Here is a 15,205-nt window from a genome sequence, read left to right as displayed (position 1 = left end):
CCCTCAATACGTTCCTTGCTATCTTTATAAGTATTCGTCAACAGGAATTCCTCAGAATCAAGAAATATTACTGTGTAAAACATATTTACATTTTAGAGACTCTGTTTGGTCAACCTAGTATCACTATACATCTGTTGGTTTTGTTCAAATTCCAAAAATGGCAACCAGACATTATGAAATCAGTATAATCCCTAAAAGAGCTGAGACTGTTTAGTCTAGAGACCAAAAGACTGAAGGAATACAGGATAATCATATCCAAATATGCAGAAATTACCTTCAAAGAGAAAAGGAGTAAAACATTATCTTTGTCCTCATTGAATACAGTTAGAAGCAAAGGCTTCAACTGCATCAGAGAATGCTGGGGGAAACTGCTGGGAGAACTTTTTAACAGGAAAGCAAAACACCAAAGTTGCTTAGGAAGCTGCAGCATCTTCTCCAGAGGCTTTTACAAAAAAGCCCAAATCAAGACCAGGAAGGGGTTATTGCACCCTCTACATAGGTTATCAAAGAAGAATGTATTGACTCTCTCTTGTTTTGCATTCTTTTCTATTAATCTGTACTTTTCTCAGTTTTCCCATGGACACACTTTCCACACTGTTCCAAAATACCAGTTATGCAGAGAAATTTAGAATTTAATTTCTTTTGTAGAAGTACATTTTTGCTAAACTTTCTGCAGGTAGATGCTTCATCTTGAGACTTCAGGTCTAGATCAAAATTCAGTTTTTATTTTGCAAACAGTCTATTTATGGAAATCACAGCAGTTCTGTCTTTAGGTATCCTGAAAATAACCCAATAATTGTCCTAATGAGTAATGGTGGATAAGCAGCTAAGAAGAAAAATATTGCCACAATTCTGCTATGGCTTCTGCTACTTCTGCTGTTGCTGCTTCACAAGACTGTTGCACTTTTGTGCACCTTCTGTCTACACTAATTTTTAAATACATAAAATTTGCAGGTAATAGCCTAGAGACAAAAGTAGTAAGAAGTGTAAAAAGTAGCAGAACTTTCTGGAGCCCATATTTTTTCTTGCTAAAATCAGAATCTTGATGTTTACAACAATGCTAAGTAACTTTCTCATGCTGCTGTTGTAATGTCTTAATGACTTCTGTTGGCATTTACATTGTTGGCAAATGTGCTGCATGAAGGGAAAACAACCTCACCTTTGAGAATGAAAACCACAGGAACATATTTTTGTCAAGATATTTCATATACACATATAGCTCTAAGCTCTCTCAAATCTCTGCAAATAAGAGTGATCTCACGTGACAGCCCCTTTAAAGACAATTCACTTAAGTAGATTGATTTGCATTTTAAAGAAGGGTGTAGGAGGCAGCAATTAAATAAAAAATTCTTGGTTAAATTTGTTCCTTTTCACAATGTCTTAAAACCTTCTTCCTAATATCTAACTTCTATTTTACAATTTCTCCCTTCCATTTGACTAAAAAATAAATAAACTGAGAAATATTTTTTTGACCAGATAATTGTGCAGGCTAAACTGTGAGGCTTTTTACTGTGGCAAATGCAATGAGAATTTAAAAACCCTTCCCGCATGTCTTTAGTGCTCTGTGTATCTGCCTAGCCATTTTTTTTTCATCCCGGTTATCTGCATTGCAATGACCTTTCTTTGGGAGTTCATGCTCCTGTTGCCATACATTGGTATTCTAACTGGTAGATGACAAACCTGAGTGGACACTGGTTCACAGTTTTCTGGGAGGGAATCTTAATTTTTACTCTGAAATTTCTTTTGAAATTAGCATATTCAAATGGTAACAGCTACAAATGAAAAGAAAAATTGACTCAGTATATTTATTACTAAGAAGCTTTTGATAAAAGATTTAAGATTTCTTGTAACATTTTAAGATAAACCATGCCTCAAAATTAAACTTGAAAAGCACATACTGTAAGTTAAAGTTACCTTGAAACAACAAGCAGCTTAGCCTGTTTGGGAGTTTTAATTGTGCCACTTAGTCTAAATTTCTTGATCTCAAGGTGGGGTTATTTGGAAAACAATGCTGTGAGGAGCAATCACAGTATATTTCAAGGCATGAAATTGCCAACATTGCTGAGACATACTCAGGTCAATATGTATTGGATAATTCATAGGAAGACATATTTTGCAACTCTTTCAAATATTCAGGATTTTAAATAATGAACTATCATTAAAAAATTGAGTACATTTCTCTTTGTAAGAGAGTTCTTTACTTCATTCTGCTGTAAGTCATGCTTGGATGATTTGAATTCTGTTGTGTTTAACAAGATTCAGATAATTCATTTTCTCTCAGGATGATAAAATGGATACAATGTCATTTATGGTTGCAATTCTCTTTCATAATTTTGCTCAGCAATATTTTTTTTAGTGGAATGCTCATTGAAAATGGAACCATTATATGTAATGTAAACATTTCTGAATTGAGATGTTAACATTTAAAAATTGCTTCATTTCTCTTTAATGTGTTTTGCTGTTTTTCTTGCCTAATTATCATTCTTTTCAATATTTATGTTAACATGACCTTTCTCTGACTGAATGGCTTTAAGTGCTTCTCAAGTACTTATAGCATCATGATTTTTAAATTAAATTATGTTGTTGCAGAAGAGATTGCAATGCAGGCCACAGAAGAGCAGGGAAAGGAACAAGTTTCTGTTAGTCCCAGAATATGAATGTAGTGATAGTGTTTATTAGCTCACTCTTCGAATCAATGCAACTGTATCAGAGGAAGTATGACTTTGTTTCTTGTTCATTATTAGAAACATTCAACAAATTTAATGGTGGTCAAAATTGTCAGATTGAATAGCTGTAAAAGATTGTTTAATGTTTTAAAATGTTTTTTACTTTTTTTTATTATGCCTTCATCCTGCTGGCAGAATTAAGGTTACACTACAGGTTCTGTTTGCCCAGGGGAAAAGATCACAGAAACACAGGCAGTATGATTTGGCTCCACATCGTGAATTTTCAGGTCAATGTTATTCCACAGCCAAAACCTACTCTTTTGAAATCTGTGAGGTCTAGGGGTATAGCATGTGCAATAATAAGCAAATGCAGAATTTTCTTGTAAACAGTGTGAGATGTTTACTTTGATTTTCTGCATATCTTTCAGCTTATGTAGTCTATTTATCTAGAATTTAAGAGTAAAGACCAGACTATCAAATCAATTTCACTATGAAAGCTATTACTCTATTACCAGACTTCTCAAATGTTTTTTTCTTTTACCTTCACCCTAAAAAAATAGGACAGTTTTTCTCAATCCTTCTGCTGTTATCCATGTAGAGATGTCAATGAGTAAGAATATGATGAGCTGAAAGACATGAATGACACACATCAAGGAAGAAAAGGGAACAAAATAAATCACTGAAAAAAAAAAAAACCCTGCAGATTTTTAATATTTAACTTTTTAACATTGAAAGATGTGAACAAATATGAAGACAAAATAAGACTGAAGGAAAATAATGGATGTTAAAAGACTTCCTAAATATGGGACATTAAAACAAAAAAAACAAAACCAGAAAAAGCTAATAAATTTTAGCAAAAGGAATCAGGCAAGCTTTAACTAAAACAGTCATTAATTAGCAAAATTTTTATGTACTCATCTCACTCTTTAATTCCACTTGACATAAATTTGTCAAAGAAAAAAAAGAACTGGCAGCTAACAGTCAATAAGTTCACCTAACTTAGTCCACAAGCTTCCCACAGAACAAAGCCTAATCCAGAAGAATGCTGAGTCTTCAAGGCTTTCTGACCTCAATGGCTGAGAAATTTGGTATGATCTGACACTGTACTTTGCACAGAGCTTGCTTGGGCTGAGTTCCTTGGCAGAATTGAGGAGGAGTGGGTTTTTTCCCCTGTACAGGGGAAAAATGCATATAGTCTGATTCTGGTTGACTTTCTCTTGTATTTCTGAAAGTAGAGAATACAAAAAAGAAACATTTTGCAAGGTTGATGCATAAGTCAGGAAGGCCAGGATCTTAAGGCAAGTTGCTATAGATGAATGGTGTGCATGGATATTCCAGAATATGAGGACAAAGAAAGAAAGGCATTCCTAGAATTACAAATTATTAAGGTTGGAAAAAATTTTTGTGATCATCAAATCCAACCGTCATGCTAGCACCACCAACATGTTCAACAACAAGCCATATCCCAAACCCTCCGCATGTTTTTTAAACACTTCCAGGAATGGTGTACCACACAACCTCCCTGAGAAGGCTATTCTGAAACCTGACAACTCTTTCCTTGAATAAATTTTTCATATATCAAATCTAAACCTCCTCTGGTGCACCTTGAGGCCCTTTACTCTCATCCTTTTTATTTTTTTCCGCAACATTGAGTGAAGTTAACTTGGACAACAAGTTTCTGACCCTCCTGTGCCAATAGCACTAATACAGCTTCTCCAACCTGCCATCCTTCTTTCTTGGACGTCAGGCTTGGCCAGGTAAACTTTAACACTTGGTATTCACAGAGGATGCTCTAAAGATTGGCAAGATATAGGGGAGCTCCCTCCGGGAGGTGTTCAACTAGAGTTAAACAAGACAGGGTCACTGCCAAGAGCTTTAGAAAAACAGCACGAAAAGAGATGAAGGAAAAAAACAGAGACAGAAATAGAGAATACAATCTTTTTTTTTTTTTTTTTTTAATGGGGAAAGATGTCAAACTGTCATGTTAGTCTCTGCTGAGGTTCTGAGCACGAACAGTTGCCAGGGTAACTGTTGTGCCAAGCCTCAGCACTTATGTATTTTTCCATTGATAATTGCTAATGTGAACAAGTGCTGGCTTGCACTTTACACCTGCCTGGCTTGTAAGTCTACTTTAATTGGATGTGCCAAGATTGAGGAAAAAGTAATCTGCCCTTTCAAGACAAGTGACAGATAGATGAAGTGTTGCTTAGGCCTTTACTGTAAAAATTTTGCTGACAAAATTGCTATGAATTGTCTTCCCTCAGTGCACATATACTGCCTTTCTTTATGGAATTGAGAATTTAAGCTTCAAGGTTCATTATGAATAATTATGTCATAAAGTTTTTGGGAATATCTCAGTGTTGTGTGGCAAAATTATACTTTTTCCCCCAGAGTTCAGAGTGTCTCATTTCATAAGCATATACAAAAACCGTTTTTCAAAGGCTTGGAGAAAAATTAGGAAAATGCAAATATATATATATATATATATATATATGTATGCATATAAAGACCTTTTTAAAAATGGTTCTAAGGAAAAACCCTGGAAAATGAACAGGGACAAGTTTTAAAAAAAATCTTCTGCTGATAATTTGTTCCACAACCTCAGAAGTGAAGTGGAACTTTGGAGTGATCAGTTTTTGAATATCCTGTTCAAGATATTCTGAAGACTGATAGATAACACCAGCATCTTAAATTCTTAGAGAAGTTCCCCTGAAGAATTTAGGCTGAAAGACAAGGAACCGAGGGATCACATTGTTTTTAACATGCTTTTTCTTAACTATATAGTCCTTATCCATAATTTGGACTATACAACAAGATTCTATTCATAAGGTCTAATTCACTACTAAACTGCACAAGACTGTCCCAAAAGGTAAAGAAAAGTTATTAGAGGGCCTTTTCTTGCTGTTGTTATCTTTTTTTTTTCCTTCCTTCATTTTTTTCTTCCTGATCATCAGGAGATTACAGCATTTCTATGCTATTTATTTGCTTCTCAGAGCTGTGTCAAGCCTGGCCATCCATTGCTTAGTGTATTCACTGTGTGTAACTGTCTTTCTTTGATGTTGATTTCCTAGTGCACTCAAATGAAGTTTCCTGAAACCAATATGCCAGAGCAAATTAATATATGAATAATACATGGTGCTTATTTTAGCAGCTTTCATCAGAAGATCTCAAAGAACAGCAAAAGGATAGCAGGGACATTGCCTTATACCATTCCAAGAAGGAATTACTGAGATGTTGCACTCCTTATATAAAATTGCACGATCAATGAGTGTAGAAATAGGAGAAAACTATCCTACTTGATCAAAAATATCCTAAAAGTTAGACAGCATTAGATATATCAGTAATTCTGATTGCATAACCTCACTTCATTCTAAGGTTTCATGTGCATCGGTTTGCTCCTGTGGGACTGATTGAGAATTAAAATGTTACAGCATAAGGCAGAGCAGAGCTAGTCAGTCCAACCCACCAAGCTGCTTGGCAAGATAGAGAATTAAAAGTGAAATTAGTGAAATCCCAAATCTACTCCATAAAGCTCTATGAACACTAGATAGGCATTTCATGTCCAGAAACACAATGGACTCAGAGGAATGCTATTTTTGTTAAAGATATTTTGGTTAAAAGCTTAAAAAAGGGAAGCTGCTGAAACTGTCCGGTACAGCAGGGGATTTCAGACACCTTACTTAGGATTCTTTTAATCCATGTTTTCAGTGATATTCATTTACTTATGTAATTCCCCCACGAGATAGACTCAGGAGGTTAAATTGTCTCTCGTATTTCTGCTTGGTCACAGTGTCATGGAGATGAGAGAATTTGGAAGTACACAGAAGTAAATGAGAGTGCCATGAGGTTACCACAGTTGATAAGCGCCAACTGTAATAAAATATTAGCTGGATGAGTGTTAGAATTCTTTTATTAGTGGCTGCTGCACATATAAGTGTATAATGTCATGCTATGGGTTAGTAGTGCTGATCAAAGTTTAGGAGTTCATCAGAGTTTACCCTATCACACTTTCCAACGTCATCAGAAAGAAATTTGATTCACTTTTCAGTGAAAAAATTGACCTAGATTTTTAGCTTCACCATGGAGATCTTATAGAAGCATCTGTAATGGAATTTATCCGCAATGATTATGTCTAAACTGGAGCAGCAAAAGTATAATATAGTGGAGAACTGCAATGCAATAGCAAATGTTGGTCTAACGACAAAGAAAAATAAATTTAGTTTACTAAATAAGTTTAGTAAACAGATTATTTTAATTTACACAATAATAAGATAAAACATGACTATATTTTAAAATTTTTCATTATGAGCAAAATCACATTGGATACTTTAGAGTGGTCAATTTTAATTTCATTTCATAGTCCATCAATCTGAAAACATCACAGGAGAGATAGCAGAAAAATAGGTGGGCTCTGACTTCATAGTTTAGTAAGAGAAAGTTGCTCCTTGGAGATGTATGATCCATTCAGCTTTCCAAAAAGAATTAGGAAAAAAAAACCACCTAGAAAGCAGACCAGAAAAATGTACTTAGAAGCACTGTGGCTGCCTGGGATGATATTTGCCATTTATCCAATATTGTGCTGTAAAAATATTGTATGATTGTCTTGTTACACCTGGCATTGTGAGGCTGCAGCTCAAGCTAGTTAAGTTTTGAGCCCCTCACTTCAAAAAGGACATTGTGGTGCTGTAGTCCAGCACCCCAATGTCCTTTTGTCCAGAGAAGGACAAAAAAATCTGGTGAAGAATCTATAAAACATGTATTTTGAGAAGCAGCTTAGAGAGTTGTGGTTGTATAGGCTGGGGAAGAAGAGATTCTGAGGGACCTCTTTGCTCTCTACAACTGCCTGAAAGGAGAATGAAGTGATGTGGGGTTCATTTCTTCTGCCACTTTTTAAGTGAAAAGATGAGAGGAAATGGTTATTAAGTTGCACCAGGGGTGTTTCAATCTAGATATTAGGAAAAAAAATGTAACTGAAAGAGTGATTAGGTATTGGAACAAATTGCTGAGGGCAGTGATGAGGTCACTGACTCTGGAAATGCTCAAGAGGTATCTGGATGTGGCACTTGGGGATACGGGCGTGGGGTGATTATGGTGGTGCTGGGCTGGCAGTAGGACTGGATGATCTTGAAGATCTCTGCCAACCTTGATGATTCTCTCTTGGTTGGATGGGACTTTGAGCAATCTGGTATAGCGTAACATGTCACTGTCCATGGTAGAGGATTGGAACTGGGTATTATTTATGTCTTTTGCAACACAAGCAGTTCTATAATTCTGTGACAAGAAGAAAGGATTATGCCTCTGTTGACATGTTAATATAGCTCTCAATGTCAAGAAAGTTTATCAGCTGGGGTTGCAGCCATGGTGAGCAATATGAGGCAGGCATTTACTGGCTTCTCTGCAGAGCTGGAACTTCTATTTTGGACCAAGAGCTCCTGGCGGGCAGTTTGTAAATTAATTATAGGATTCAATTGTGAAAAAGTGGGATCTGAGAGCCATGGGAAGGGATTTTCAAATGAAAACTTCTCTCATGCAGCATGAAACCTGCTGCATTTGTTTCTTTCTTTATTCCCATGACTGTGTGTTGGAGAGCTCATGAGATTGGACAGGTACTGCAGTCTGTATTGAGTGTTCTCCCTGTGATAGTCCTTTAATCAACCACCCTTTAATTTATTATTTGTAAAACTCAGTATAAGGTAAACCAATTCATACATTTCCCTCCCGTACAATTGAAGTCAAAGACATATCAGCAATGTCACTTATTTATGCCCTACAATTTTGCCTGGGGGAAATGCAATGAATGTCTAATGTCCAGTTTGCTTAGTCCAGTCTCACTATGATTTCCCTGGCAACTGCTCATCATCACAGAAGAAAAAGCCTCAGCAGGAGAAGGTAAGATCAGAACTGGCTGGAAGGGGATCAGACACAGGGTAAACGTGTTTGACACTTTTCTGTATAATTAAATTCAGCACTGCAAATAGCCCTTTTTCTCCCCTGTGAGGACAGGTTTTTTCTGGCATGAATAGATAGATAGATAGATAGATAGATAGATAGATAGATAGATAGATAGATAGATAGAATTAATTCTTGGTCTCTTCATTAACTCTGATATACTGTGTGAATGCAGTGTCTTTCAAGGACTATAGTGTTCCAGGAAGGACACCACTCTTGCAAGTAAAAGAAGAAATTTAAGCAGGCATATTCAAAATTATTATATTTATTTGTTTGCTTTCTTGCTTGTTTGTTTGTTTGTTTCACAGCTGTTCTAACAGAATTTTTTTCTCATTTTATTTTTCATCTTTCTTTTCTCTAAATCAAGAATTTACTTTTCCTTTGAGTTAAAGAACAGCATTTCACCCCAAGTGCTCATCAATTGTAAGTGCCCATTTAATTATTGTTAGACTTAAGAACTTTTTACTCATTAGCATTAAACTGGTGCACAGGCATGTAGTCTCTGCAGTGGGAAGTAACTAAGGTCAACTTTTAAGAACAAATCAAAAGAGAAAAGCACCACCAGTGTAGCAGAAATAAGAAAAAAAAAAATGGAAAAAGATGGGAAAAAAAAAATTAAAATTTTTCTGTAGAGGAAAACTGTTTTTCTAGACACATTTTCTTTCTGGTTCATCTTTTTTAGATTCATCACCTTAGCTATCAAAGGCAAAGGCAGCACATAGTCTTGCCTCTCTAAGTATGAAGGACAATCCACAAAATTCCAGTGACAAGTATTGTCCCTGTAAATTTCAGCCACTGATAGTTTCCAGGCAGTTTACCTGGGGTTTTTTTGCCCTTTTTTTTTTTTTTTTTTTTTTTTTTTTTTTCACTGCTGAGTGTCAATAGCCTCAATAGCCTGCTGCTTAAAACATAACAGCTGGGAAATGGGAACAGAGAACAGAGCAAGCTGGGGCCAACTACTTGCAGAAGTCTCCTTTACCTGTGAATTAATTTTGTGACTGGAGTTACTATGACAGCTGTGACTGAACTTAAACTACTGAAAGGACTTGGTCACTTTTAGATAAGTGCTAAAATGGTTGAGTCACCATCTCTGGAACTGTTAAAAAAACACGTGGATAGGGCACTTGAAGATATATATGCTTAGTAGTGAACATGGTGGTGGTGCTAGGTTGATGGCTGGACTCTATGAACTTAGAGGTCTTTTCCAACCTCACTTTTTCTATGATTCTAAGGCTCAGGGTCTGGGATTGTTAGAGTTGAGGCCAAGACCCATATCAGATTTAGGTTCAAAGTTAGCAGCATCAAAATCCTCCAGTTTCAACTTCAAACGACAGCAGATTTGTTCTCAAATCATCTCATAATATTTCTGGAACTTCTTAGGAAATAAGGGTTGTTATAACTTTGACTCTCCAAACAGCCAAAACTAAAGGACCTGTTACTGTTCTGACAATTTCAGGGAAAGCAGAAAATACTCTTCCGCTCAACAAAAGAAAAAATGATCAATGTGTTTAATGCAGTTAGTCAGAATTTGGGGAGAAGAGCAAATAGCGTCAAGTTGTGTAAGGGGAGGTTTAGATTAGATGTTAGCAAAAAATTCTCTCTAGAAAAGGTTGTCAGGCATTGGAACAGGATGTCCAGGGAAGCAATGGAGTCTCCCTTCTCGAAGATGTTTAAAAGATGTGTTGATGTAGGATGTGGGGACATGAGTTATTGTTAGGCTGGGCAGTGCTGGGTTACCAGTTGGACTAATCTTAAATATCTTTTGCAGCCTAGATGGTTTTGTTTTTATGATTCTATGAATCTGTTCTGCTTCTGTATCAAGACCATTCCATATGGTGTTTTAACAGTTTAGGAAGATGAAATTATATCAGAAGAGTCCCGACTAAAAGTTAAATGTTTTGGTTTTATATAACTATTGTGTATTTACCTTAAAAGTATATATGTATATATTTGTAACATATGTACACATGTAAAAGTGTGTGTGTCTTGAATGCTAAGTGTTACAGCCTTAAGTGGATGGAGCATCTTTGCTGGCCTAGTGGGATACAGGATGGATAACAAAGATGTGCAGTTGTATATGAGATAGATATTTTGATACTATTAGGTATACCTGGACCATTTTTTTCCCATTGTGTATATATATCAGTAATCCTAGGTTTAGGTCCAGGAATGGAGGCTCACTGACCTTACTACAGACAATTTATTTTTTATTATTGTTTAATATAGTTTAATATGCCGAAATTGAAATAAAAATGTGCATCCTGTGGATAACAGCTCAGAAAAACTCCTGTATATACCCATGGTATAAAAAGATGGTGATTTTCTGAAAGCTCTTTGAATCAGCCACACAAAAAGAGCCTTCAGTCTTGTTGTGTTGTCTTAGTTTAACACTCATTAAATGTTTTACAATGCTATGATCACCTTACAGCAAATATAATTAAACTTCCTTTCCTTTGGCACTAAACAGGACTTCCATGACTGTACAAGAGTAGCAAACTTTCTGAAATTGAAAGTCATTTTCCAATTTCATATTTTCTTCCTCTTTATTTTTTTGGTAGGATGAACATATTTCTTTGTTTGGAAATTAAGATGTTCTCTGCTTCTGGGACATCATGGTGAAAATCTGTAATTAAGGTAAGGGAAATATCTTCAGATTTTCTACAATTTCACAATCTTGCAATCTTTCATGGCATCAGAAGTCATGCCTGTAATTCTCTTTCTGTTCTTCTTCTTTATTCACATTTCTTTTAGAAACTCAGGTTACTTTGTTGCATTTTTAATGACATAAAGACTAAGTTGTTAGAGGAGCTTATTTAGCTAAACCAGCACCTGTGGGCTTTTTGGGTTTGGTGTTAGACATGCCATCACAGATTTAAATTTTACCAGCCTGCAGGAATAGATTGCCTTTCTAAAGAAAACAATTCTTTTTCTAAAGTAATTCACCCTGCAGGAATTTTAAGGCCTGAGGATCTAAATCTGGTTTTGGAACACTTTATAATTAGCATAAATTTGAAAACAGCTTTATAAACTAGGACCCTTCACTCCCACTCAAAGAAAATAAGACTTACAGAATTTGCAAGTTTTGATCCCTCCACCCCAAAAGAGCTAATTTAAGAATTGATCTCTAGGTCACATCATTTTGCACTGATGTTCATTTTCTAACATATCTTGGATTCAAATAGGCAGTGATGATGTATTGAGACTAAGTTACACACTTCTTTCTAGAGGTGTGGATTTACAAACATAAAGTTGTAGCATTTTAATGGAGTGGAGTACACAAACAAGCCAGTGGGAGAAGATCTGGCTATCTCTTGTAAGGAGTTTTTCAAATCGCTCCTCTAAGCAGCATTGTGAATCAAATCAAATGCTTAAATCAAAGATAAACCCAGGAATGATGGGAGGCCAGTTCTCAGAAACAGGTGGATTTACCAGCCTCTTCTGCTCTGTGTGATGGGATTACCACCAGCAGGTTCAGCATGGAGTTTGTCTGGCAGCCTCCTCAGTTTTCTGTAAGGCTCATTACATCTACAGCTTGCAGTGCACTGGTTGGAGAAAATGAATGTAGGAATGTTGTTTTCTTTAGATCACTCACTTATTTACTAATCAGAAAAACAGTGGATTTTAGGCAATTATATAACTGAAACGCTATCCAGGTGTCCTAAAGAAGTATTTTAATGATTGCACATACACAAAATAACAAAAAATCAGTGGTATTTACTGAACTAAATACAGATATGGAGGTATGCAAAATGTGACAAATTCTTAACAGATTATTTCTGTCACATAATAGACTTGTCTAGATGTTTTCAAGAAAATATTATAGACTTAATCTTTTTACAGTTCAATTTATGAGAGATGAGTTTTGCTGGCTGCTGTTGTCTGGGATCACCTTTTCTGCATGGTGTTGGCATGGTTAATATTATAGTTATAGTTATAGTATAATGTTATAGTAATGTCCAGTCACAACTTCAGTAATGGTTTGGCTGCCCGATAAAGCCTTGATGCTTTTGTGATAGTTTGGCTATGAAGTCTGTCATCATTGTTCAATTATAATCCATAAAGAAAATACCTAAGGTTATAATTGCATGAATATGTTTATGTATGGGCAGCACTATACACCCTCTATGCAGTCTATAGGTTGCAATTGATATTAAAATGATGGTTGACCTCATTCTTTACAGAAAGTTGCAGACAATCAGTTTCTTTTTTATTTAGTTGCAAATTAAATTCTCAGTGGTGTAGCACCTAGAAATGCCCTAGTCATGCCCTTTGAAATTTCTATGAGAACAGCCAAAATCATTCAGCAAAGGTTACATTTTATCCTAAAAATACTCAAAAAATCTGAATTTTCTGAATTTTACTGTTTATTTACCCATTGTCTTCAAGAATGCATTTTGCTGATATATTATGTTCATGTATTTAATTTTGTTGGTCATAGTTCATTATGTCTTGAAGTGTAAGTAAACTTGATTGATGCAAATTGACTGATTGTATCCAAGTTCTAACCCAAACCTCACAATAGTTGTTAGCAGATGCTGAAAATCTTTTGCCCTTACTCTACTTCAAAGCATATGTCTGCATTTCAGATGATGTTTCTGTAGTCCTCTGTGAGAAAACAAACTATCATTTCTTGCTGAACTAGATCCACAGCTCTGAACTATCAGTTCTTAGCAGCCTTATGATATCTGGTAATTTACGTGTAATGCGTGAAACTGGAAATGTGAGTTTGTATATATATATATATATATATATATATATATATATATATATATATCAAAGCATCATTCGGATTGAATTTTAAGTTCTTTATATAACCTTGACACCAGTTTACACCTATCAACTTACAGAACTTCTTTTACTAAAAGTAAGCATCAATTTATATCCACTGCTTTGAAAATATATCACTTTATTTCTTTTAAGTAACATAAAAGTAACTTCTGACTGTTTCAGTTGGCAGAAGTTTGAGTGGCAAATTGCTATTAAGAAAAAGAGAAGAGGGCCACTGAGTTTGCAAACTCACATTTAGCAGATCCTACAGTGAAAAATTCCAAAAAGCACAAGGATAGAACAACATGTGATTTTAATTGTAGGATAAAAATTGGAACAATTACATTTTTGCAGACACAATCATCTTGTTTTTTGCTGTGTGAGCTAGTGAAACATCAGAGATTTTTAAGATGCTGCTTTCAAAGAGTGGTTAGAAAGCAATCTCTTTTAAAATGCATATAACCTCCAAGTCTGAGCATATTCTGTGCGTGCCCACCTGAAATAGAATGCAGAAGAATCATGAAAACTTCAGTTTATTATTTTCTTAAACCCAGAACTTAAGTTAAACCTTCCTTAAGAATAAATAGCTGTTGAACATGGAGCAGAATCAGAACTATGGAACTGAAATAGAACATGATTCCTAAAATAAAAGCAATTTCAGACTTTAAATGAAACCTTATTTTATTCTGGTAGAGACTATTCAGAGAAATTCTGGTAATTAAAAGTCATTCAGCCATCAATGGAAGGAATGTATTCAAGCCTCAATATGTTTTATTGCCAGGCTTCTAAAGACCTTGAATCCCAATCATAATGGTGAATGACAACACTCTCTGTGTTTTGTTAGGGAGAGAGGCAAGGCAGAACACCACAGCCTTTGTCATATTGACCCCACTCAGATGTCAGTGAATATAGTATTCGTGTAGATTTATAACCTGATTTTTTCAAAAGCTGAATCATCAAATGAAGCCTAGTTGTAGCATTAAACATCTAGTCTGTTTGAGACTGATGGAAAATATACATAATTTAGTGAAAAATATGCATATTTTAGTGAAAATATAGTCATAAATTCCTGTCTGTGAAAGGAACATGGATCTCTCTATTATCTTCCTTCTTGAGATAAAAAAAAAAAGAACAAAAATAAGAAAAAAAAAATAACAGCACCAAAATGTGTTTTCTTATTGAATAGAAGCAAATAATTTTACATATAGCTGTTGGAGAATCTCCAAATATTTTACTGAAGGTATAAATAATTTGCATCATTCAGGTACTGTCAGAGGAACAGAAGTGTCCTCTTCTGGGAATGTATTATTGAAATATATCTGTCACTGGGTGCCATCTGGTCCATCAAAAAACAAACCACGTTGCATTTCAGAGGTATCTATTCATAGTTCTTCCTAAGAACATAGCTGCTGACAGAATGGGACAATATGCAGGAGGGAAGGAAGGTATGGGAAGCATAGATTATTGCAGGATAGCTTTCTTCAAAAGCAATGGCCTGTAGTTCCCTGGGTTACACCACCCTGAAATTACAGCCTGTTTGATATCTGGACTCCAGTGACAACAAAAGCCATGTCTTAGCAGTGTCTTCTGACTTAGGCAAAGTTTAATTTCCGTTATAAAACAATACCAGAACTTGCTAGATGATGCTGGGAGTCTTCCATGAATGAACTCATCACATTAGCACCAGCAACACTTGTGGTCCTTGTACCCTGTGAAAATAAGCAACTGCTTTTTCAAAGCTTTTCCAAAGGGGAATGGGGAGAGTATGGCATCAGGGTCCTTCCAACCCCGGGCTACAAGTGCTGTCTGTGGATATTGATAAT

At 35.5% G+C, this 15,205-nt stretch overlaps 1 protein-coding gene across 38 annotated transcripts in view; it reads left to right on the top strand.

Moving 5' to 3' along the window:
• Nucleotides 1-15,205, top strand: part of TENM4 (teneurin transmembrane protein 4) — a 1,535,912-nt gene that overhangs the window by 601,006 nt on the left and 919,701 nt on the right. For all 38 annotated transcript variants that reach the window (XR_012058592.1, XM_072936977.1, XM_072936960.1 and 35 more), the window contains one exon: nt 11,174-11,249. The gene's annotated coding sequence lies outside the window, so the exon portion shown is untranslated. The remainder of the gene's footprint in view (nt 1-11,173; nt 11,250-15,205) is intronic.

Source organism: Taeniopygia guttata, chromosome 1 (assembly GCF_048771995.1).
Source record: "Taeniopygia guttata chromosome 1, bTaeGut7.mat, whole genome shotgun sequence".
Lineage (NCBI taxonomy): Eukaryota > Metazoa > Chordata > Aves > Passeriformes > Estrildidae > Taeniopygia > Taeniopygia guttata.
The sequence above is the reverse complement of the archived record's forward strand: the minus strand, read 5'-3'. Positions and strand labels throughout refer to the sequence as shown.